Here is a 23,337-nt window from a genome sequence, read left to right as displayed (position 1 = left end):
GCGGAGCTCTCCGGACCGTACCATTTCTGCCTGAACGGGGGTGCGATAAGAAAATAACCAACGCTTCATGTCGCTCTTCATTCTCTAAAAGCCAACAGTGATTATTGAAAAATAAAACACGGTGTTATATTTACTAATTAATGTATTACATGGGTCTAAAACGCTGATAAATGTAATATATAAAAAAAAACAACTATTTTTTACACCCGCCGGATCAAGTTGACGGTTTGGCTCAAAATGGCTGGAGAGACATAGTTGTGAGAGACGACGGTTTTCCCAGATTTACAGGAAAAATGAGGCGCTCTGTAGATTGAAGGCTCTCCCTCCTGATCACTTGGGGTCCAGGTGAGATGTGTTTAAAGTTAAATGAAGATTTTAACCCTCCTCGCTGCTTTTACATGGAGAAAATGAGGCGAACGCGGCTCGTTTGCGATGTTTTCACGGTAGCTTTCACAAGCACCGGGGAGAATCTCAGACTTGGGTCCGGATTTTCAGTATGGATAACAGGTTTAAACTCATAACAGTCCTCATAAATAAGACATTTTTGAGTAAAGACGCAATTGCATTGGACGGCGTTTGGAAAAGTGTAACTTGGTTGTGAACCAGCGGTGCATTTAGCTAATGCAGAACAGGCCTGCGGCTAACCCTGCTTCACACACACACACACACACACACACACCACCACACCAGGATCCCTGCAGAAACACCAACACCAGACGCACCATCACACCAGGATCCCTGCAGAAACACCAACACCAGACACTCAAAGCGGAACTTTAAACTGCAGTTAATGTGCACCTGAGCAGGTGTGTGGGGTCTTAAGCTCAGAGCTGAAGGGATGTTTACAGTCTGCAGCCTGGTGTGTGTCCGCGGTGGTGCATGCACCGCTGCAGTGGTGATGAATGCTTGTTTTTGTCGGTGGGCTGTCAGTGGTCTTTAACATGACATGTTATGAGCTGGAAGCCATGCTGGATTAAAAGCCAGGGCTGCGCAGCATCAGCCAGTCTGGTCTGAATGAACTGAGTGTGACAGGCTCTACAGGAGGCCTGGAGTTGGTCCAGTTAAAAAATAAATAAATGAATAAAATGTGCTACAAGTTGTGAGAATTTGACATATGCAGGTGTCCCATGATTATCATGAGTTAGCTTCCCTTCTGATTCCTGGTTGTTCAGAAAAAGCTGAAGAATGCTTCATTTAAATGTGAAAATACAAGCGAAATGAATGAAGGCAGAAGGTTGTTCCGTTGTACACGCTGTTGTTAGTCTGCTAACTGCAGGGGTAGTTTGAGCTACTTACTACGTCTGTGCAGGTGTGGGAAGCTGAAAACGTCACTATTAGCTGGTTCTGCTCGCTGTGGCAGCTGTTCTTAAAGCTGACCCGGTCTCTTCCTCATTCAATGACTGCAGAGCAAAAAGTTAAACAGAAATGTACATTTTATCTTAAAACTATCCCCAGAGAAACACTGTTCAGCATGAGGTTCACACAGAGGTCAAAGGTCAGCTCCAGAACTCACCTGTCCATCTAATAGAGCAGGTTTTTCTGTTATCTCTACGTTAGCTGCTGAAAGAATTAAGATTATCACTGGGTTGGACGTCTAGATTAGATATCTAGAGGAGCTTTGGCAGATTTCACCGTGAGGCGCTCCCTAACGACGGTTAATTCAGCATCTTTTGCATCCTGTCTGTCCTCCGAGCTCTCTTCTGCAAGTGAAAGTCAGCCGATATGACCAAATTGCAGCTTGTTGCTGGGTTAAAAAATAAATAAAGCAATTTCAGTCTGTTCAAATGTAATTACTCCAGTATAGATTCCTTTTCTGGTGACAACTCTTGCATGACTTACCAACACTCAGCGAGATCTGTTGCTCCCATCCAAAATGAGATTATTACAGTAATCTGATTACTTGCAGATATCTGAAGTTGATGGTCATGTGTTTTATAAAAATAGTATCTGAGGTTGTCTTATGTAGACTACGTGTAAAAGAATCGGTACTGACTGGGATTGGTGGTGTAACCCAGCCAGTAAAGCTCAGCCCAGCTGTGATGTTCCAGGCTGGGAAAAGCTGCTTCTCCGCCTCAGGAAGCTGCAGAGCAACAGCAGCTTCAGGAATGTGCATTATGTCACCGTACCATCAAAACGAGTGGGAAACAGCTGGACAGGGGCTCTTGTCCAGCCAGGGTCGTCCTCCTCGAGCAGCCGCTCACTTTGACGTTTGCCTTGTGAAAGTCAGTCCATGTGCACTAGGGCTGCAGCGACTGGTCGTCGAGTCGTTTTAATGGTCGATGACTGACCGACTCCCAGAATAACTGCAGCCCTGCGCAGCTGTTTCACAGAAACCAAGTTTATGTAGCACGACACGAGCTGAAGGTCAGAAAACCTACGAGGATAAACTTCACTGAAAACAGCTTTTGTGTAAAATATAATGTCTGTGTTTGTTCCCAGAGCAGGTAAGGTTTGGTGCCTTGCTCAGGAGCACCTGGGTGAATATGTGCGGCCTGAGTAGGATCGGATCTGTGAAAGGGCTCAAACAGTTCAGGAAACCACCTGAACCTCCACCCTCCTGGTTCCAGAGCTTGTTCCCTCCAGTCCTGACAGGTTTCTGGGCTGTTCTCATCACTTCTTGGTGTTGAGGTTGTTGGCTCACGGTGGAACTTCTCCTTCTGTCCCTGCTGCTACGACCAGTAACCACATCCTTCTGAATGTCTGTTGGCTTTTGAAGAATTTAGCATCCTGGGCGGAGTTAACCCCTTAAAATCCTGCAGTTATCACCTAAACAGGTTTTATGGGATGAACGACTTGTTGTGGACCAACTATTGTACCAGACTATTTTAACCCTGCGGATGCAACAGGGCCGGTTTTGTTGCAGTATCGTCTGCTACTGGAGTTCAGTATTACGTCAAACGTATATTGCTTATACTTTCGCATTTACGACTTGTCTGCAATAAGCGTTTACTGAATCAGTAGTTGTGATTGTAGCCTGGAAGGTAAACATCATTCAGATCTTCTGTTGACCTTTTGTCTCATGACCACCATTATGTCATACACTGCCTGTCTGAAAAACACCTGGATTTACCTTCGTCAGTTTGTCTGCATGGATGATGATGTTTCAGCTGCAACAAGTAATTTAATAACTGATGATGAGTAGCCTCTCATTTCTTAATCATGTATGGAAGACGCATCCTGTGGTTGTGGAAATTGAGGAAATTAAGGCATATAAGCAGATGCAAAAACTACTAAACCTGGGTTAAGAGCTGTCCAGTTCTTTATTTAAAACTGAAAGGATACTGGAGAACCCTTGTTTTCCAGGAAGAAATGTGGTCAGAAAATAATATTGAATGATAGAGGTAGGTCATCACTTTTCGCAATAAAACAACAGTAGAACTCAGGACTATATTTAATAGTAAAAAAAGATTTCCACATGAACAATGTGGAGGGAACCCAAGGGACTGGGGCTGGACAGCAGTGGAGCCAGAAGAAAACCACTAACCAGTGAGGCTAACCGGAGGAAAAGGCTTCAGGTTGCTAGGGAGCATAAAGACTGGACTCTGGAGCCATGGAAGAAGGTCATGTGGTCTGATGAGTCCAGGTCTACCCTGGTCCAGAGTGATGGATCATCAGGGTAAGAAGAGAGGAGGATGAAGGGATGCAGCCATCAGGCCTGGTGCTGCTGTACAAGCAGGTCTAGGTTCAGGTCTAGGTTCAGGTCTAGGTTTAGGTCTATGGCAGGGGTAGCCAACGTTGGTCCTCGAGGGCCCCAATCCGGCAGGTTTTCCAGATTTCCGTGCTCCAACACACCTGACTTAAACTAACGAGCCATTATGGAGATCCTTATAGGCTGTTGGATCCATTGAATTTGAGTCAGGTATGCTGGAGCAGGGAAATCTGGAAAACTTGCCGGACTGGGGCCCTCGAGGACCAATGTTGGCTACCCCGGTCTAGGGTCTAGGTTCAGGTCTAGGTTTAGGTCTAGGTTCAGGTCTAGGTCTAGGTTCAGGTCTAGGTCCAGGTCTAGGTTCAGGTCTAGGGTCCAGGTTGAGGTACAACAAATATAGTCAACTTCTGGGATTTATAAAAACCAAACTTGGTGGGAGAATGTTCCTACTTCCACGTAAACTCTGACCGGGAAACAGTGACACCACCGGCCCAGAATAAAACCGAGGAGACGATGAGGTGGAGAGTCTGCTGCCAACATTTACCAGTCAGTAAAAGAAGATGCGAACAGAAAACTTTGGTCATTTATTCTGAGATCCAGCAGAGTGGGACAGACTGGAGGTCTAGAAGTGATGCAACGCTTATGAAACACACAAGAGGCGGATTTCCTTTTTATTTATTCTTACACAATCCTTTTATAATTGTTGTCCCAGTTTCCATCAAGACCGTCTCCGTTTCCTGCAGCTCCTTGTCCACCTGGTTAATAGCGGTGATGGTTTCCTCTGCACCTGCAAGACTTCCTCTGAGGACATGGCTGCTGGGTGGAGTCTCTGGCCTCACCCTCTCCACCCACAGCTGCAGCCCCGCCCACTCAGCTGTAGCCCCGCCCACCCAGCTGGAACACCCAGGAACTAGAAAGAAACATTATTTAACACTAAATAAACTGCTACTAGTCTCAGGTGGATCTGTACATGTTTATTTTACCCATTAAAACCAAGAACAACATGACCACCATGATTACTGTCATCTAGCAGCTTTTCTCCACAACCATCTACTGTGGGCTGCAGCGTCTCGCTGAAGGCCACACCTGGAAGGTGTTACTGTTCACCTCAGTGGGATTCGAACTTCGGTCTCCCGCTTTAGATCTGGAAATTGAAGTGCAGCATTTGCTTTTCGCGCTGCAGACGCTGTCTGTAGTTTGCTTTGCTCAGTCTGATGAATGAGGCCGTGAAACGTATTTTCAGCTCGATAAACCACCAGACCTGAACCTGGAGCTTTGTGCTGCGGCCCGACTCTTTCAGCATCACCATAAGATGTTGGAGAAAAATAAATGCAACTCTGGAGGGAAATAAATGTCTCAATGTTGAAGCTTATTACAGTGATGCTGCAGCAGCTGTGCTGTAATCAAAGCTGAAAGTGGTCCAACAAAATATGAGTTTTTTTTGTATAGGAAGTGTGTTGCAGTATTAATGCTGCTGAAACTAATCTGACGCACAGAAAAATCAGCTTCATCTGGAAAGTGACCTCACATCGCCTTCATCCTTCATCTCAGAGCAGCGCTCTGCTCATTTGGAAATTTGGTCGGCCTACACGTCTCTTTTAAAGAGTTTTTGCTGAGTCAGAGCGACTCTCGGGCTTATAGATGAGTCAGTGTGACAAACACACACAGCAGCATTTGGCTGCAACAGCTTCTATCACCCAGCTCAATGTGGGAAATGTCTCACACTTAAAGCTTCATTACTGTGATCGTGAGGAGATACGATCCATCCCCAGAACAGAGCCAGGGGTCGGCATGGAAACGCCGCTGCGTCTGGAGCGTGGTTCGACATTCATTCTGATGTGCAGGGTGGGAGCCGGCAGAGGAAACTGAGATGCTTGTCTAACATTTCCACCCAGTCATAACTGAGCTCATGTTACCATCTCTCTCTCTCACACACACACACACACACACACACACACCAGATTTCTGTACTCTTTGCCAAAGCTTTGAAGTGGCAGCCGTGGAGGAACAAAAGCTTCACACAAGGGACTCGATGCAGCCAAACGTTCATCTAGTCACTTCGCTGCAGCTGATGTTGAGTTTTTTCTTTTTTTCCCTCTTTCTCTGTCTTAAATGCTGCTTAAAGCCTTGGCCTACTTTTACTGGAGGGAACTGTAACATGCAGTTGTAAAAAACATTTATACCTTGGCTAATACCTGAGAAATAATCCACCGATTTAGGACGAAAACCTTAAGCCCAGTCGCAAAATGGGAAAAGTCGGTCCAAAGTCCGAACTCAAAGGCAGCTGAAGTGTAAAGTGCTGCCCAGGGAAAGTCTGGGAGTGGTGGACCGGAGAACAAGGAAAGTACATCTATGGCTTGAATAATAAATGGGAGCATATTGTGGATGGAAAAGTGAGGATGTGGTTCAGTAATAGTCGGGTGAATATTTCTTTCTCTGCTAAATTGTTGGTCTTGCTCAACTCCTGTTTCCAAGAAAAGCTGATAAAAACTGCATGTGAAGACGGCCTTTTACAGGACTGCAGGCTGCAGATGGTAAAGGTTGCTAGGCTGCTTCCTCGGAGCGTCGCTGGGTTCCTGCTCAGGTTCACATCTTCATGGCGAGCGAGCGGTGGAGGCTTTTAACCGTATGATCAGAGCTTGTCCTGGAAACAGTTTGAATGAAGACTTTTAGGAATCTGATGAAGAAACAAGTTTCTAGTTCTTATTACTGCCACTGATGTGCTCTTGAGCAAGACTCTTCACCTGAATGAGGCAGGTGGTGGTTTCTCTGGACAGTTTCAGAGAACTTGGTGTTTTCCTGTAAAACTTCAGCTGACTGAATAAAAGTGGAAGCTGTGCTGCGAGGTGGTTAGGGGTTTTATTAAAGCCATTTCTGCTTTTAAGTGTGTGTGTGTGTGTGTGTGTGTGTCAGAGGCAGTAAGTGGGATTTTTTTTTCTATTTGTTTTGAAGGGTATTTCCTTTAAGGGTTTTATTTTGTCCAGCTCTTTGGCTCAACTCAGCTGCCTGCACTTATGCCCAAGATGATGATGTGTGATGAATTCGTGATCTTGTATTCAAACAAAGTGACTTAAAAAAAAAAAAAAAAAAATATATATATATATGCACTGCCTCTAGCACTACATGACAGCACCTGGTCCAGCAGCACTTAATGATGACGTCCATCTTGTTTGAATTCATGCTTGTGTTGTTCTTCCTCTCAAATGTAAGTTGCTTTGGAAAAAAGCGTCTGCTAAATGACTGTAGAATAGAATAGAATAGAATATTTGTAGCAGGGATATTTATAATCTGCAGGTTATCTAAGGGACCAAATAAGAAAAATATATAACATGATTTTCAGTTATAATTTATTTTCTGTCATGTTAATATCAGTAGTAAATAATTATCCCAGTATGTTTACTTGGAGCTTAGACTGAGATTAAAAAGTCATTTAGTTGAACTTAAAATACTATAATAAGATTTTTAAATGTAAAGTTTCCTTCTCTGTTTTCTCTCCTGCTTATTTAAATGATACACATGATGGAAATGATGTAATACACGTACTGCTTGTTAACACAAATATCTAATCAGCCAGTCACGCGGCAGCATGTAGTCATGTAGACGTGGTGAAGACGACCTGCTGAAGTTCAAACTGAGCATCAGAATGAGGAAGAAAGAGGATTTAAGAGACCTTGAACGTGGCATGGGTGTTGGTCTGAGTATTTACTGGGATTTCCACCTACAACCATCTCCAGGGTTTCCAGAGATGGTCTGAAGAAGAGAAAACATCCAGAGCAGCAGTTGGACCAGGATGCAGCAGAAGACACACCGGGTTCCTCCTCCAGCTAAGAACAGGAAACTGAGGCTACAATTCACACACACTCACCAACACTGGACAATAGAAGATGGAGAAACGTTGCTGGTCTGATGAGTCTCCATTTCAGCTCCACATTCAGATGCTCGGCTCAGAATCTGCTGGAAACATCATGAAAACATGGATCCATCCTGCCTTGGATCAGCGCTTCAGGCTGCTGCTGGTGTAATGGTGGGGGGAGATTTTCTTGGTCCACTTTGGTCCCCTTAGTACCAACGTGGTCTGGTTTAACCAGCACAGCCTACCTGAGTATTGTTGCTGACCATGTCCATCCCTTTATGACCACAGTGGAGCATCTTCTGATGCTACTTCCAGCAGGATAATGCACCATGTCACAAAGCTCAGATCATCTCCACCTGCTTTCTAGAACATGACGATGAGTTCACTGGACTCCAACGGCCTCCACAGCCACCAGATCTCAGTCCAGTAGAGCAGCTTTGGGATGTGGTGGAACGGGAGATTCTCATCATGGATGCAGCCGACAAACCTGCAGCAGCTGTGTGATGCTGTCATGTTAATATGGAGAAACCCTCTGAGGAAGGTTTCCACCACCTGCTTCATCTATCACACCAGGATTAAAAAGGTCCGACCCGGTACTAGAAAATGGTCCTGATGAAGAGGACGACCCGGTACTAGAAGGTGGACCTGATGAAGAGGACGACCCGGTACTAGAAGGTGGACCTGATGAAGAGGACGACCCGGTACTAGAAGGTGGACCTGATGAAGAGGACAACCCGGTGCTAGAAGGTGGTCCCGATGAAGAGGACGACCCGGTACTAGAAGGCGGACCCGATGAAGAGGACGACCCGGTACTAGAAGGCGGACCCGATGAAGAGGACGACCCGGTACTAAAAGGCGGACCCGATGAAGAGGACGACCCGGTACTAGAAGGCGGACCCGATGAAGAGGACGACCCGGTACTAGAAGGCGGACCCGATGAAGAAGACGACCCGGTACTAGAAGGCGGACCCGATGAAGAGGACGACCCGCGGACCCGATGAAGAGGACGACCCGGTACTAGAAGGCGGACCCGATGAAGAGGACGACCCGGTACTAGAAGGCGGACCCGATGAAGAGGACGACCCGGTACTAGAAGGCGGACCCGATGAAGAAGACGACCCGGTACTAGAAGGCGGACCCGATGAAGAGGACGACCCGCGGACCCGATGAAGAGGACGACCCGGTACTAGAAGGCGGACCCGATGAAGAGGACGACCCGGTACTAGAAGGCGGACCCGATGAAGAGGACGACCCGGTACTAGAAGGTGGAGCTGATGAAGAGGACGACCCGGTACTAGAAGGTGGAGCTGATGGAGTGGCAGATGAGCGTATGATTGACGGTGTGTGAAGTGAAATTTAAAGGTGGAGATTCTCTGTTCCCGTAGAACACTTGTGTACCTGGCTTTGGCCTTTATAACGAGAACCTGTTAACAAGTTTTACTCCAAACGTCCTCCCTGAACAGTTCATTGGTTTTTCTGTTTGTTGTGAATTTAAAACCCCGCCCACACTGTGTCGTTCCTCAGAAGCCCTACCCACTTCAGCCGTGGATGAGGAACTTGCATGGAAAGCAGCAGAAACATGCTCACTTTCATCCTCGCGTTGTTTCCTCTGCTCGCCGTCTACTCAGCCCCCATCTCCCTGCGTAGCCTTCCTCTAGACACCCTCCTCCTCTCCATCCCACAGCTATGATTTAGGCGTCAGGGCTTCTCCCTCCCAGCCCTGGATCGAGTTACCTTGCCATTACTCAGTCGTTCCCCCTGCGAGGGTGCTCCATGTCAGGCGCAGCGGAGCCTGCTCGCCGCCTGCTCACCGCCTGCCTTTTCGGACCTGCAGACTAGCTTAGCTCAACCACAGACGCCCCTGGTCGGTGGAGTTGCTCCAGCTATGGCACAGACTCTGTGGAAAATTATTCAGAGCAGCGGGTAGTGAGGTTGGAGAAGTTTTAGACTGTATTTTTAAGTTCCTGCGGGTTGAAAGAAATTCCAGCATGAGGCTGCTTTCATCAGGCTGCAGAACAAACAGGTTGAACCTCATTAGAGATGGTTGAGGGACCATTTGTTGGCTGGGCAACAAGCCCCTCCATGTGTCACATGTCCACTGGTGATTTGTGGTGATTTGTGGGCCTCATCGTTTTAGGGTTATGTAATATGGGCCCTTTGACGAGTAAACGTCTTGTTAAACCTTATGCTCATAAAAATGAGTGATGCAAGGTGGCAGTCCAGGGGGCATGCGGTCCTGTTAGCCCGTCCCCATGCTGGTGGGACTTTGAAGGACTCGATCAGCCAGAGCATGACACTGCACAAACTATGACTTGATTAATACCTGCTGGTAAAACTGGGATCTTCCAGGTCGGATTTATGATGATCAGTGAGGACAGGTCTGTATGAGGACTGCAAGGTTTTATAGACGGAGCAGCATCCCTGTCTTGTTAAGGCTGTTGTGGAGCCATAACTCCCTTTCAGCTCCTCTGTGATGCATGTTGCTGTCCTGCACCATGCTGGGTGGCACGCCACCACACACCAAGGCTTGCTCAGGCTAGGCTAATCCTTTCTAGCGATACCAGCGCTGAGGGCTTGCAGCTCTCTGTTTGTTTTACAGTAATGAGACATTTGGGTCCAGAGCCCGAGGGCCAGCAGGGCTGTTAGACACAACAAAGCTGGCTGCAGGTTTACGCTCACCATTGTATTTGCTCCAGACTCTGCTTTGGGACTGTCTATCTGACATTGCCATGGTTTGATTTATTTATTTGTATGTTTGTATTTCAGAGAAGGGACATACAGGAAAGCGGGGACATTTCTTTGTTTTGAAAATGTTTCCTTTCAGATTTCTATTAGATACTTAAAAAGACCCTAGAACCTTCAAAAAGAAGCTGCAGCTACAGTTTCTGCTCACGTTGTCAGTCAGAGCTCCGTGCTGATGCCTCGATGCCGTTTCCATATACTTTTTCCAGTTTCCATGTTCTGAGACGAGCTTGCAGCACTGGAACCAAACTCTTGGCTCACTCATGAAACTAATAATCTGAGCTGAAACGAGATTACACTGAGATTACTTACTGATTTGGGTAAAATGTGGTTTGTAATACAGTTTGTAGGCCTGTCATGTAATAGAAACTGAGATAATCTCATTTAAATCTGCATAATTCACTTCAATGAAACTACCAGAAATGTCAGATTTCCACATTGTTTTCCATAAGCTGATAAACTTTAAACCCTTTTAATGGCGTCTTGTTGCATCTGATCTGGCATGTGCACGTTGGGTTTTGAAAACAAAAATTGTATTTATGTTCCTGTGTATACTTTATAGTTTAAGCCAGGGTTATTCACTTCGGTCCTACGAGGGCTGTAGTACAGCTGGTTTTCCATGTGTCCCTGCTCCAACACACCTGACTCAAATTAATTAATCATTGTGCAGAACGTGATTGGCTGTTGGATATTTAATTTGATGCAGGTGTTTTGAAGCAGGGATACATGGAAAACCTGCTAGAACCGAATTGAATAGTCCTGGTTTAAGCCCTCATGGTCTTTTGTGGGTTTGTGCTTGAAAATGACACACCCAAAAACAAATGCAGTTCCTAACGCTGTGCAAACCATCTTGGTGTCGAAATGAAGCTGACATTTTTATTACAGGTGGAAGCGTCATGGTAGATGCCGCTGTGTTGAGGTAACTGAGGATGGAACAGGACAAAATTAAGAATTTCCTCTTCCCCTTTTTTACCTTCTGCATATTATAGTGAAAAACTGCTTTGAAAATTTGCTGCAGTAGACAAAAAAGTTGGACATTCTCTGTGCAAGTGTTCATGGAGCCGAAGCGAAACAGAAAAGTTAGAGGTTTTAGTAAAAAGAAAGTTGCTAGGAGTGTTTTAGTTTGGCTCTTTGGCACAGTTTGGCATTGAGTGAGGTTCTCATCAACGTATTATCTGACGAGGAATCTGGGACACACAACTCTGGCCCTCTGTCTTTAAGAGCATCATCTCCAACCCTGCAGTATTCCTGGGAAACCGGTGATCTGTGCATACCGCTCACAAACTATATATTTCTGTATCTTCCGCTGACTTTCCGCCGATCTTCTGCTGACGTTCCGCCGATCTTCCGCTGACGTTTTGCCGATCTTCCGCTGACGTTCCGCCGATCTTCCGCTGACGTTTTGCCGATCTTCCGCTGACGTTCCGCCGATCTTCCGCTGACGTTTCGCCGATCTTCCGCTGACGTTTCGCCGATCTTCCGCTGACGTTTCGCCGATCTTCCTCTGACGTTTCGCCGATCTTCCGCTGACGTTTCGCCGATCTTCCGCTGACGTTTCGCCGATCTTCCGCTGACGTTTCGCCGATCTTCCGCTGACGTTTTGCCGATCTTCTGCTGACGTTCCGCCGATCTTCCGCTGACGTTTTGCCGATCTTCTGCTGACGTTCCGCCGATCTTCCGCTGACGTTTTGCCGATCTTCCGCTGACGTTTCGCCGATCTTCCGCTGACGTTTCGCCGATCTTCCGCTGACGTTTCGCCGATCTTCCGCTGACGTTTCGCCGATCTTCCGCTGACGTTCCGCCGATCTTCCGCTGACTTTCCACCGACTTTCCACCGATCTTCCGCTGACGTTCCACCAATGTTCCGGCATTCTCTGCTTAACATGGCAGCAGCTCCACGCTGGAGTGAGTGCCTCCGTCTTCACCTCCTTGCTAGAGTTAAAAAAACGCTGATTCGGTGGAAGTGTGTTCACGTGCGTGTATGCACGTGTGTGTGTGTGTGTGTGTGTGTGTGTGTGGTTGCATCAGAGCGAACCTCCGAGAGTGCGACTCAGACTGGCTGTGACCTGCTGCCATGTAAACCAGAAAAACATGAGACCGTTTAGGTTGTAAAAAACGTGGATAGGACGGTGTCTGAGTTCAACACCTCAGGGTTTCATCCTTGATCCTGGTGAAGTGGCTTTGTTCTCTTCTTCAGGCCGAGATTTTCAGCACTTACTGGGACTGTTAGCAGTGTGAAGAGGTCGGGATGCGAGTCAGGCCCTGTAAGTCTGACACCCAGAAAAGGGTGCTCCCTCCAGTTAGGGAATGAGTCATTGTCTTAAGCGGAGTTTAATGTTCATGGATGACGATAAGATGGAACGAGAGATGGACCGATGGACTGGGCTTCATCAGCAGTAATGCAGACGTTGCACCGGAGGATCGAATCCCCCTGGAGGAGCTGGAGAGTGTCGCTAGGAAAAGCAAGGATGTCTGGGTTGGATGGTTAGTTTAAATGGCATCATTTCATCAGCTTCATGCTGCGTCCTGCATGCATCCGTCCTGTTTTTAGCCTGACTACGAGCTTTGGACCGGTTCTGTACGTTGTATGCTGCGTTTTGTGGCTGTGTGGTGGTGGTGGCTTCAGTTACAGCTGAGGGGTGGAACCATTAAAGAAGACCTCCACTCAGCTGTCTGTTTTAGTGGTGACTCCTCTGAGTTTTCGTGTTGACTACAAGCAGTTTCAGCCCAACACTCGGCCTTCAGATCAGGTAATGCAGACAGACAGTGGAAGGCCTCTGGAAGGGCAGCAAAATGCTTCCTAAACACACAGAAAGTGACATTTTGAAGTGATTTTGGTTTTATCACAGAATGAGGTGATCATTGGGTGCAGTCTGCAGGTTCAGTCCAGATCAAGTCGTCTTCGCTGTTAAGGCCTTTGCATCTCACAGGGTGACCTCTAAATCACTGCTGCTTGCCATGTTTGAGGAGGGATTGTCTTTGTTTGCTGTTATGTTGTCAAGTCCCGGCTCCAACATGCAGGTTGTGGGTCTGCTTTCCAGCCCTGTGCAGGCTGCTCCTTGTGTCCTTCCCTCACAATCTGACAGGTATGAAACTGACTAACCTGGCTCAGATACTTGAGGTGTAAGGTTAATTCTGAACTGCTGTAATCCATTATTTAGTTGGTTTCTGAGCAGGGATAGCAGTGGTTTAGTATGTACCTGTCAGCACTAAATGATTACTTATTTCCTGCCACAGAGGGGGTTTGAGGTGGAGTAATAACAAGCAGCTGCCTCTCTGGACCTGTCCTTTGTTTTTCTTTCTCTTCTTTTTGCTGCCGGGAGGAAGTTTGATCCACCTTGATGAGCGATAACTTCTGTTGAGGTGTTGCAAATGGCCTCGCATCCAAAGGAAAAGCATCACTGTTTGTCCTGGGAACTCACTCGACGCCTGCTGCTTATGACATCCTTTTTTTCTTATTCTTCTCCTGTGATTAGCTAAATGCTCCATCGATCCTTGGAGTCGAGGCAGCCCGGGCAAGGGAGCCATATTTATCACGCAGTGAGCGGAGCATGCAGGATGTTGCAGCGGCTGTCCCTCTTTCATTGAAAAACGATAAACATAAATCTGGGGAATGTGTCTGTGTGATATAAGTCCACAGCCGCAGAGAGGGAGGTGCAGGAGAAGGCTTCACTTTCCTCAGGCAGAAGAATTAAGAAGCCAGAGCTCTGTGGGGTTTGCTGACATTTGAAGAAAAAGAAAGCCCACCTTCAGCAAAGGCAGGCTTGCAAATCAGTGTCACAAGTGCAGCACTGGTGCTTTAAAATGGGCTGAGAGCAGTACTGAGGGACTGTGGGTAGAGCAGGGCTTCTCCCTGTGAATCACAGCTAATTAAGGAAGTAATTAAGATCAGGATCTTTGCTCTGAGAAGGACTCTGAGTTGTCTATATGTTCAAATAGACTGTCAAATGGAAAATTCCTTTCATTCATGGAAGGAGTAAATGAAAGCGTTCACACCTTTTCTCTGTCTTCTGCTTTGGGAACATCTGTTGAAGAGAGGAAGGCAGTGTTACAGCAAGTTACGCCTCCCCTGCTCAATCGCAAGCTCTGCTCATAATGCATTCGCCACATTTCAACATGAGCGAGTTTATTTCAATAAATAACGCCGCTTCGATCTTTCCACAGTGGCCACGCCGACTGTCATCCATACTTCAGATTTATCTTATTTCAATGTGGTAAAATGACAGGAAGAGTTTCCACGCACCGAGCATCTGTAGCTTATCTGTGCATGCTGCAAAATAACCACCTCTCTTTACGATAGATGGCGTAATCTGCCACAGCGGCGTCCAGGCTAACAGGGAAATGTACAGAATGTGAGTGGAGTCTTCCTTAAGAGGCCTTTTTCTTCCTCCAAATACCCAAAATAAATGAAGTATACCGTCACACCTGCAAGTGCTGTATGTATTCTTGGTCTCTAAAGGAAGCTGGGACGTGAGATTAATGAAGTGTCAGAATCAAGATGTGTTACTCAGAATATCTCCCTGTTAAAAAAAAGCACATTTCTGAGAGAAAACCAGAGGATAGCAGCCCAGTTCATGAGTTAGTAAAGTTACGTCTGATGCAAAAGTAGAAGCTAAAAAATGCTTTTCCAGATGCTTTAATAGAGGTGTTAGGCAGGAGGATCCAGGGATAGCCCCCACAGTCACCTTAGAACCACCACGAGGATCCAGAAAGAAATGATAGATAGTCTCTGATAGGAAGCCTTCACTATAAACCTCCTCCATCTCCATGGAAACCAGCAGGACCTTCATGGTTTATCTCAAAGGCAGAGTCATAGGAGACACATTAGCAGAGTTTTCAGAGCTGGAATCAAAGTTTCCACCACAAACAGCAACAGTAAGACCTGGTTTCTTGTCCTGGCTGCTCGCTCCAGAGTTTCTGTCCACCGTGGGGAGACAGACGTCTCTGGAACCAGTAGACAGAGTTTCTCCTGGTTTCTACATTCCCATAGAACTGCTGGGGTTTAAACTACGTTTGGTTTGGATGCCGATGTTTGGTGGCTGAGTTTCTCCCGTCATGTTGATGCTACATGTTAGAATTGCTTTTTTATACAATTGTAAGTAAATTCAGGTGTGAAGGGGTCCACAGTGAAGACCACTGTCTCCAGGTGAGGCTGTCATTGATCACAGTAACTTGTTGAGCTGCTTTTGGAAGAGTTAACACTCACCGGGACTCTATCTGTGTTTTTATTGAGGACTTTTATTTGTTTCATTAGTTCTCATAGATTTCAGCCAAGTTCAAGACCTGAACATCCATGTTGTTGTCCTCTATGATGAGGAAGCCATGATGACTCTGTGTTCCTGATCAGGCTCAAACTCTACATGAGCTTTATGTGGGAGATCTGTGTGACGTGTGTTATCACTACTGGAAATACTCAAGTGGTGCCAAGATAGAGCATTATCTGGATATGATCCATGACATGCTCATAGCTGGAGTTCCCAGCCGTTTTACTTGGAAACCTGCTACAGAAAAATGACACCTCCTGTTCATGCTGCCAAGTCTGCATGGGCACACAAACGTGCACACAAATGTAGAGGCACGCTGAAGGAATCCTTTCCAAAACTCGTTAGCACTTAAAAACAAGCCTGGGTGCAGCAGCTTTTCTTTTCACTGTCCTGAATGAGTACATCATCCCAGCCTCCAGGCTGAAGCTGTAGAGGACAAACACTCACAATTCCTTCAATAAGTAGATGTCAACATTGTTAAACGGAAGTTGCAACTCAGGCTGTTTTATGCAGAGGAAGTTAATTCCTCCACTAGGGGGCGGTGCTGAGCTCACGAGCCGACGTTAGTTTCAGACACCGTTTGGCGGCGATAATGCGCCGCTATGACGTTTCCAACCGCCCAACTCGCCCTAAACACTTGCATACGGTCTTTCTTCAAACACTTGTTGTGCTTGTCATTCTTCTTCATAAATGGGCCTTTACAGGCTGCGTCCGCTGGTGAGCGGGCATATATGAGCATAATATTAAGCCATAAAGATTTGGCAGTTGTAAATGAATGTTTGCAAATAATTTCAGAGTTTGTAAATCAAGTTGTGTCATCTGGTGACGCCATCTTGTGTCAAGATGGCGTCACCCAGCTCAGATGTGTCACTTGGTCTCAACACATCATGCAAAGTAAATGCTACAAATAACAGTACCAATGATACAGAACTTCTTAAAAAAGCTGCTGGTATTATTACTGACCTTGAGGAGGACAATCGGCGTCTCAAAGCTGAGCTGAAGAAAAAAGAAGTACTCCTCCAGAAACTCATGGACGTGGCTTGTGGACAATCCAGCGTCTTGCTTCACTCAGCGTTGCTCTTCAGGACACTGCTCCGTGGGATCCATCCACCTGCCCACGGCCCTCTTTCTGTTCAACTCCCAGGCCAGGGTTGATATCAGACGAAGAGGTATTTGTCCGCAGACCAACGAGGATATCAGAAGATTCGTCCCGATCGCTGCCCCTGAGCCTGCAGAACAGATACGCGGCTCTGGCTATTGACTCCCCGGCGCCCCTTTGTACTAGCAGAGCGGCACAGGTCCCTCCAGACCTGGAGTCCTCTCTTGACTTCCCTACGCTCCGGAGGAGTACCCCGGATTGTGCTGCTCTGCTGTGTGATGGTCCGGCTGATGCTGCTCCTGTTCTGGTGGAGCCGGAGACTCGTCCATCTTCTGGCCCAGTGTCCGAACACACCCGACACCACCAGATCCCTCAGCGTTCCACAGCCCGGCCTATGACTTCGGCCTCCCGCCGCCGTAGGCTCCTCAAAGAGGCTGTGCTCCGGCGCTCCGGGGGTGTTGTTCCTTCTTCCACACCACCTCTGGCAACGCAATGCGCGGGGCTCGAGTCTGTTGTCCCACAGCCTGTCTCCGACATGAGAAAATACAATCCAGTTGAAATCTCTTCACAACCCCAGGACATCCTACATTCATCCCCACCAAGGCCACTCTTTTCTCCTACTATGGTGATAGTTGGAGATTCAATCATAAAACACATCCGATTTTTCAATGCAGTTACGCACTGTTTTCCTGGTGCTTCAGTCTCCGATGTTTTAAGTAAACTCCCGGTCATCCTGCAGTCAGCTCCTGTCACAGTCCACAGGCTCATAATTCACGTGGGGACTAATGATACAGCACACGAGCATTCAGAAATCACTAAAAAACACTTCATTGAGCTTCTCACTGTCCTCGACTCTGTAAGACTGAGTGTCTTCATTTCAGGCCCCATTCCCACGTTGTCCCGCGGCGCTGGCCGGTTTAGCAGAATACTTGGACTTAATACTTGGCTCCACTCAATCTTCAGTTCCCATAATGTTAGTTTTATTGACAATTTTAATTTATTTTGGAACCGTGCCTCATTGTTTTGTGGAGATAGCCTTCATCCGAATAGGTTGGGTTGTCGCATACTTGCGGCTAATGTGCAAACTTGTCCTACTACCTGCAAGTTAGACATTCTGCCCACTAGATTTTTAAGGGGCATCTTCGACACCGTGGGTCCCCACATCCTCTCTATTATTAACAGTTCATCTGGTTGTGTCCCTCCTGGTCTAAAGAGTGCTGTGGTTCGACCGATTCTAAAAAAGCCCTCACTTAATCCTCTGGACCTGAACAATTTCAGACCTATATCAAATTTGCCTTTTTTAGCCAAACTTTTAGAAAAGACTGTTGCCACCCAGCTGACCGAGCACATGAACAATAACAACATGTTTGAAAAGTTTCAATCCGGCTTTCGCTCACACCACAGTACTGAAACTGCCCTTTTAAAAGTCACCAATGACCTGCTCTTAGCCGCTGATACTGGTCTATGTTCAATTTTAATATTACTTTATTTAAGTTCAGCATTTGATACAGTTGACCACGCCACTCTGTTAAATCGTCTCAGAAATTTTATTGGCATTACTGACTCTGCATTATCTTGGTTTTCCTCTTACCTTTCATCCCGGTCATTCTCTGTAGTACTTGGAGAGTTTTCATCTTCCTTGGCCCTCCTATCATACGGTGTTCCACAAGGTTCCATCCTTGGGCCTATTTTATTTTCCATTTACATGCTTCCCATAGGTCAAATCATTCAAAACCACAATATAAATTTCCACCTATATGCAGACGACACACAACTATACGTCCCGCTGGCTATGAACGACCCTGAATCATTCACTCGCATTTTTAACTGTCTTTCCGACATAAAGGTCTGGATGTCCCAAAATTTTTTAGAACTCAATGAATCAAAAACAGAAATAATTCTATTCGGTCCATCTCAAGTCACTCAAAATCTCTCTTCTCTTGATAGTTTATCCAATCTGGTAAAACCATCTGCCCGTAACCTGGGGGTTATTTTAGATTCACAATTTGATTTTAGCCCTCAGATTACAAAGGTTGTCCAATCTTGTTTTTATCAGATTCGTAATATAGCCAAAATCAAACATTTTATTTCCCAGTCTGACCTGGAAAAGGTGATACACGCACTAGTTTCTTCCCGGTTGGACTATTGTAATGCGCTATACTCAGGTTTAGGTCTGAAGTTGCTCAGTCGTCTCCAGCTGGTCCAAAACTCTGCAGCAAGACTTTTAACAGGCACTAAAAAACATGAACACATCACCCCTATCTTAGCTTCCCTACACTGGTTACCAGTCAATTTTAGAATTGATTTTAAAATCTTATTAATTACTTTTAAAGACCTCCATGGTGTAGCCCCCACCTACATTTGTGACATGCTCTCTCCCTATGTCCCGGGTCGGTGCCTGCGCTCCTCAGGTCAGAGCCTCCTGACTGTGCCCCCCTCCCGTCTCCTCACTAGAGGAGACCGGGCCTTCTCAGTCAGAGCTCCTAAACTGTGGAACTCTCTGCCTGAGGAGCTCAGGGCAGCCAACACTGTTAGCACTTTTAAAACTAAATTAAAAACTTACTTTTATAGAATGGCTTTCTTATTGTGAATTTGTTTTTATTAATTTTATTGTCTCTTTTGAATTCATGTTTTATTGTTTTACCTTTGTGTATGTGTTCTTAAATGCTGTAAAGCACTTTGTAACTTTGTTTCGAAAAGTGCTATACAAATAAAGTTATTATTATTATTATTATTATTATTATCCTGCAGAAGGAATCAGCCTGAGGATGTTAAAGGATCTGCGTAGTTGTTAAAATTATTTGTATTTTAGAAGAAAAATAGAAGCGCTTTTGCCAACATCTTTTCATGAGTGCAAAGCGTAAAACTGCACACAAAACGCAAGAAGTTGCAGATGCAGATTTTTGGCCCCATCTTTACACTTCTGATTGGATGATGACCAATCAAATTGTCCAATAAGACAGCAGATGTCTTGCTGTCCTTCTGCGCTGCTGCAGGCGCTTCAGGGAGAGTAGATGCATTTTAAAGACTGACGGCGGTGCGACAGTCTCAAAGTAAATATGATCAAATCAAATCAAACTTTATTTATAAAGCACCTTTCATGCTACAGGAACATTTATGCATATTAAAAACAAAAAAAGTGGAAATACATAATAGAAACACTCACCAAAATATTTCACACAGCCACACACACGCACACATACGCACACACACCAAGCAGCCCCCCCTCCCCATTCTATACAAACATGATTCTCTTATTTCTGTCTCGAACTGAGTGTTATTATAAAATACTAAAAGTGATAAGCATCCGGCCTGATGCTGCTGTGAGGAAACAAAATTAGTGTCATGGGTATCCATCCACACCAGGGGCCGGTCCGCCCATGTCTGACAGCTGCAACCACCCCGATCAGGACAGACCGGGGCCCACACCACAACCATAAGGCTGCAGTGCAGAGTCCCAGCCACCCCGATAGGTGCAATCACCACGACAGCAGCCCCCAGACTGAGCAGGCAAAGCCCCCAGGCATGGAGGATCCCCACGAGGAAAACACTGGAGTTACAATTAAAATTAAACAGCCTTAAGAAACAATAAGAACAGCTAAGAATGAGTGAATAAACAAGTAAATGAATAAATAAATAAGAAGTAGTACAGTTGAATAAAATGAAAATAAAATAATGTGAAATAAAATGATGTAAAATAAATTAAGATCAAATAAAATTTAGTTAAAAGCTAAGCTAAAAAGGTAGGTCTAAGCCTCTTTTTAAAAACATCAATGTTCTCTGCAGCCCTGAGGTTCTCCGGCAGACCGTTCTACAGACGAGGGCCGTAACAATGGAAAGAGGCCTCGCCGTACGTCTTGGTCCTCACCCTTGGAACAACTAAAAGGCCACTACCAGAGGACCTCAGGGTCCACGAGGGTTCATAACTTAAAATAAGGTCTGATAAATAAGAAGGCCCAAGACCATTAAGACATTTATAAACTACTAAAAGAACCTTAAAATCAATCGTGAAACGCACGGGGAGCCGATGCAGCGATTTTAAAACTGGTGTGATGTGTTCCCACTGGTCCTCGTCAGAACTCGTGCCGCCGAGTTCTGAAGTAGCTGTAGGTTTAAGATGGACTTTTTAGGAAGACCAGAGAACAGGGCATTACAGTAATCTAATCTACTTGATAAACTGATATTACCCCCTCAGGACGGTCTGGAAAGGATTTAGGCGACACATCATCTTAATGGACTGCTTTTCAGTCACAATTTCTGACAAAAGAACAGAAAAATCTGGAAACGAGAGCAGCTTCATCAGGAATTCAGCTGCATTAAAGATGCATAAAGATGGAGCGTCTGCAGAGCACAGAGGAACATCAGAGTTATTCAGCCTCTTAAACCACAAAAAAACATACCAAATGTGAAACAGTACAACACGATAAGTAGCATAACCTGACTGGCATTTCACATCACGACTAAATTAACGTTTCAAGTTCCAGGAGTTATTTTAAATGTACATATATGTACATTCACTTTCAGGCGTGGAGTGAGTTTGCAGGACATTTAACATGTTGTCTGGGAAAGCCAGGATTAAACCACCAACCTCCAAGTTGACAACCACTCTTCCCCTGAGCCCAGTTCATTGTACAGTAATTTACATTATACCCCCACGTACAACAAGTTATTCCCCTGCCTCGTAAATGTTTTATATTTAAAGGTAAAGAAAAATACAGGCTCACGGTGACATGTTAGGATTTGCACATAACGTCCTCTGTGTCATTTTCACATTTCCCAGATTCATTCTCTGGGCCAGATCGGACCCTCTGGTGGGCCGGTTTTGACCCCTGGACCGACTGTCACCTTGTGGTGGTATGGACTACTCACCTGATAACCTGCCATATTCACCCCAGCTCTCACAGGAGTATTACCAGCTTTGTGAGGATGTCTCAGGCCTTGTGTGGTTCCTGTTGGAGAGCCTTGTTCACTGCTGCCCGTCGGTCACAGAGCTTTGCAGGAACAGGTCTCTAACAGTCGTGTTGACTGGTTGATAAATGCCCTCTGCTCAGGATACAAAGCAAAGCCCTGTTTCCTGAACTGTCTTGTGCAATTTGTGCTGAGCCAAGTGCACTTACGTTTCACTCCCGTCTACACAGCACACTGTGCTGAAAGACACACCCAGTCAAGTCAGTGATGGGAAATTAAAGCTACATCTGTGGTGAGATAGAGGCCACTGCCTTTTTCCTGTGCTTTTCTTGTATCATGTTTGAGCCTTGGGTCTTCACGTCTCAACCTCGTGAACGCTGATGTGGGTAGAAACCGTGCTCACAAAGGAGGAACAAAAAGTCTCTGCAGGAGAAATGTAGCTGGTTCTTTTTAGCTCTGTACAAAGTTGATGTGAACTGGCTAAAATTAGCACATTTGAAGCTCTTCTTCACTCTTAAATGCCCCCCAACGCCCCCTTTCAGGTTACAGTACAAATTCATCACTTCCTCTTCTTTTTCTCCCAGCCTGGAAGGGGTTACTCTCCATGTTTCCTGTCCAATTCCCACAGCGCCAGCTACGTTCTGATTGCTTTCTTGATGTTAAACATTCCCAGGCTCCTATAACCTTCTGGCTTGCCTCATCCATCCAAGACCCGTCCCAGGTGAATGAGTGGGCGAACCTCCAGTTTTTAAGGATAAAATCTCTTAAATTTTTTCTCACAGGGGTGGAAGATGGGGGGACCAGAGAACCGTGCGCTGGGAAAGCATTTTTCTTTGCATTCCGTTTAGCTGCTGTAAGACTGTGGGAAAGCATACTTTTCCAACCATGGCTCGTTTAAGATGGCGTTTCTTCTGCGATATGGAGCCTAACGCATTCCTTTCCATCCAGGACTTCTTCCCCGTCCTGCCCTTTGATCTGATCTGATGGAGGCTGTGGTGTGTTGGCTCGTCTGAGTCAGCACAGCCTGCACGCCAGTCAGAAACCAACGGGGGATCCACGTCGTGCTAACTTAGCTGTGTGGAGGCTAAAGTATGGATGTGACCCAGGATCAGAGCTGGGCCAAGATGGACTATATTTAGCTCAGCGATGATCAGGCTAATTGTCCTCCCAGGCCTAATCATTTCCAGGCTCTGCAGCTCACAAACGACGGGAAAGGGGGGCCAAACACCCACTAACCTCATGTTGAAGGGATGTCGGCATCAATGGGGCTGTCAGAGTGCTCTGCAGACAAGACAAATTAGCACAATATGCTTCCTCCTCACATGCTTTAAGATGTTCTGTAAGCCGATTGGATGGGGGAGTCGACTGCTTCTGTCTGCTCCAGTCTTTAACTGAATGTGTCTACTACACGCCTGATGTGAAGACTGCAGCATCCTCCACAGACGACTTCACCCGGCAGCTCTTCCTCACTGTTGAGCCATGTCTTCTGAAAGATAAATCCCTCCATCGCCGCATCCTACAGTAGCTCAGCTTCTCCATGTGTCTGGTAGAGAAATGTGGCCCCAGTGAAAAGGCTTCCTATGTGGTTCTTTGTCCTCGCTGCCCACTACAGGAATTCCTGACTCTGCTTCCTGTGTAGTTCCTGTCCCTAAAACTTGTCCAGGTTAAACATGGGGCGAACGATGGCCTGGGACAGGGGCTGAGGGGTTGAAGGGGTCAGCAAGTGGATCTCCTTCCTGCTGTGCTTCATCCTGATCTGGTCCCAACACAACCTCTGAGGCCCAAGTTGTCCAAACTATTAAGAAATCCAACTCTACAATGA

At 46.1% G+C, this 23,337-nt stretch overlaps 1 protein-coding gene across 3 annotated transcripts in view; it reads left to right on the top strand.

Annotated features, from left to right (window-relative positions):
• Positions 1–232: 232 nt before the first annotated feature.
• znf438 (zinc finger protein 438) overlaps positions 233–23,337 on the top strand; it is a 57,303-nt gene continuing 34,198 nt past the window's right edge. For all 3 annotated transcript variants that reach the window (XM_041968260.1, XM_041968258.1, XM_041968256.1), the window contains exon 1: positions 233–345. The gene's annotated coding sequence lies outside the window, so the exon portion shown is untranslated. The remainder of the gene's footprint in view (positions 346–23,337) is intronic.

The sequence above is a fragment of the Melanotaenia boesemani genome, chromosome 18 (genome assembly GCF_017639745.1).
Source record: "Melanotaenia boesemani isolate fMelBoe1 chromosome 18, fMelBoe1.pri, whole genome shotgun sequence".
Lineage (NCBI taxonomy): Eukaryota > Metazoa > Chordata > Actinopteri > Atheriniformes > Melanotaeniidae > Melanotaenia > Melanotaenia boesemani.
Note: the sequence above shows the minus strand (reverse complement) of the source record. Positions and strands in the feature narration are given on the sequence as shown.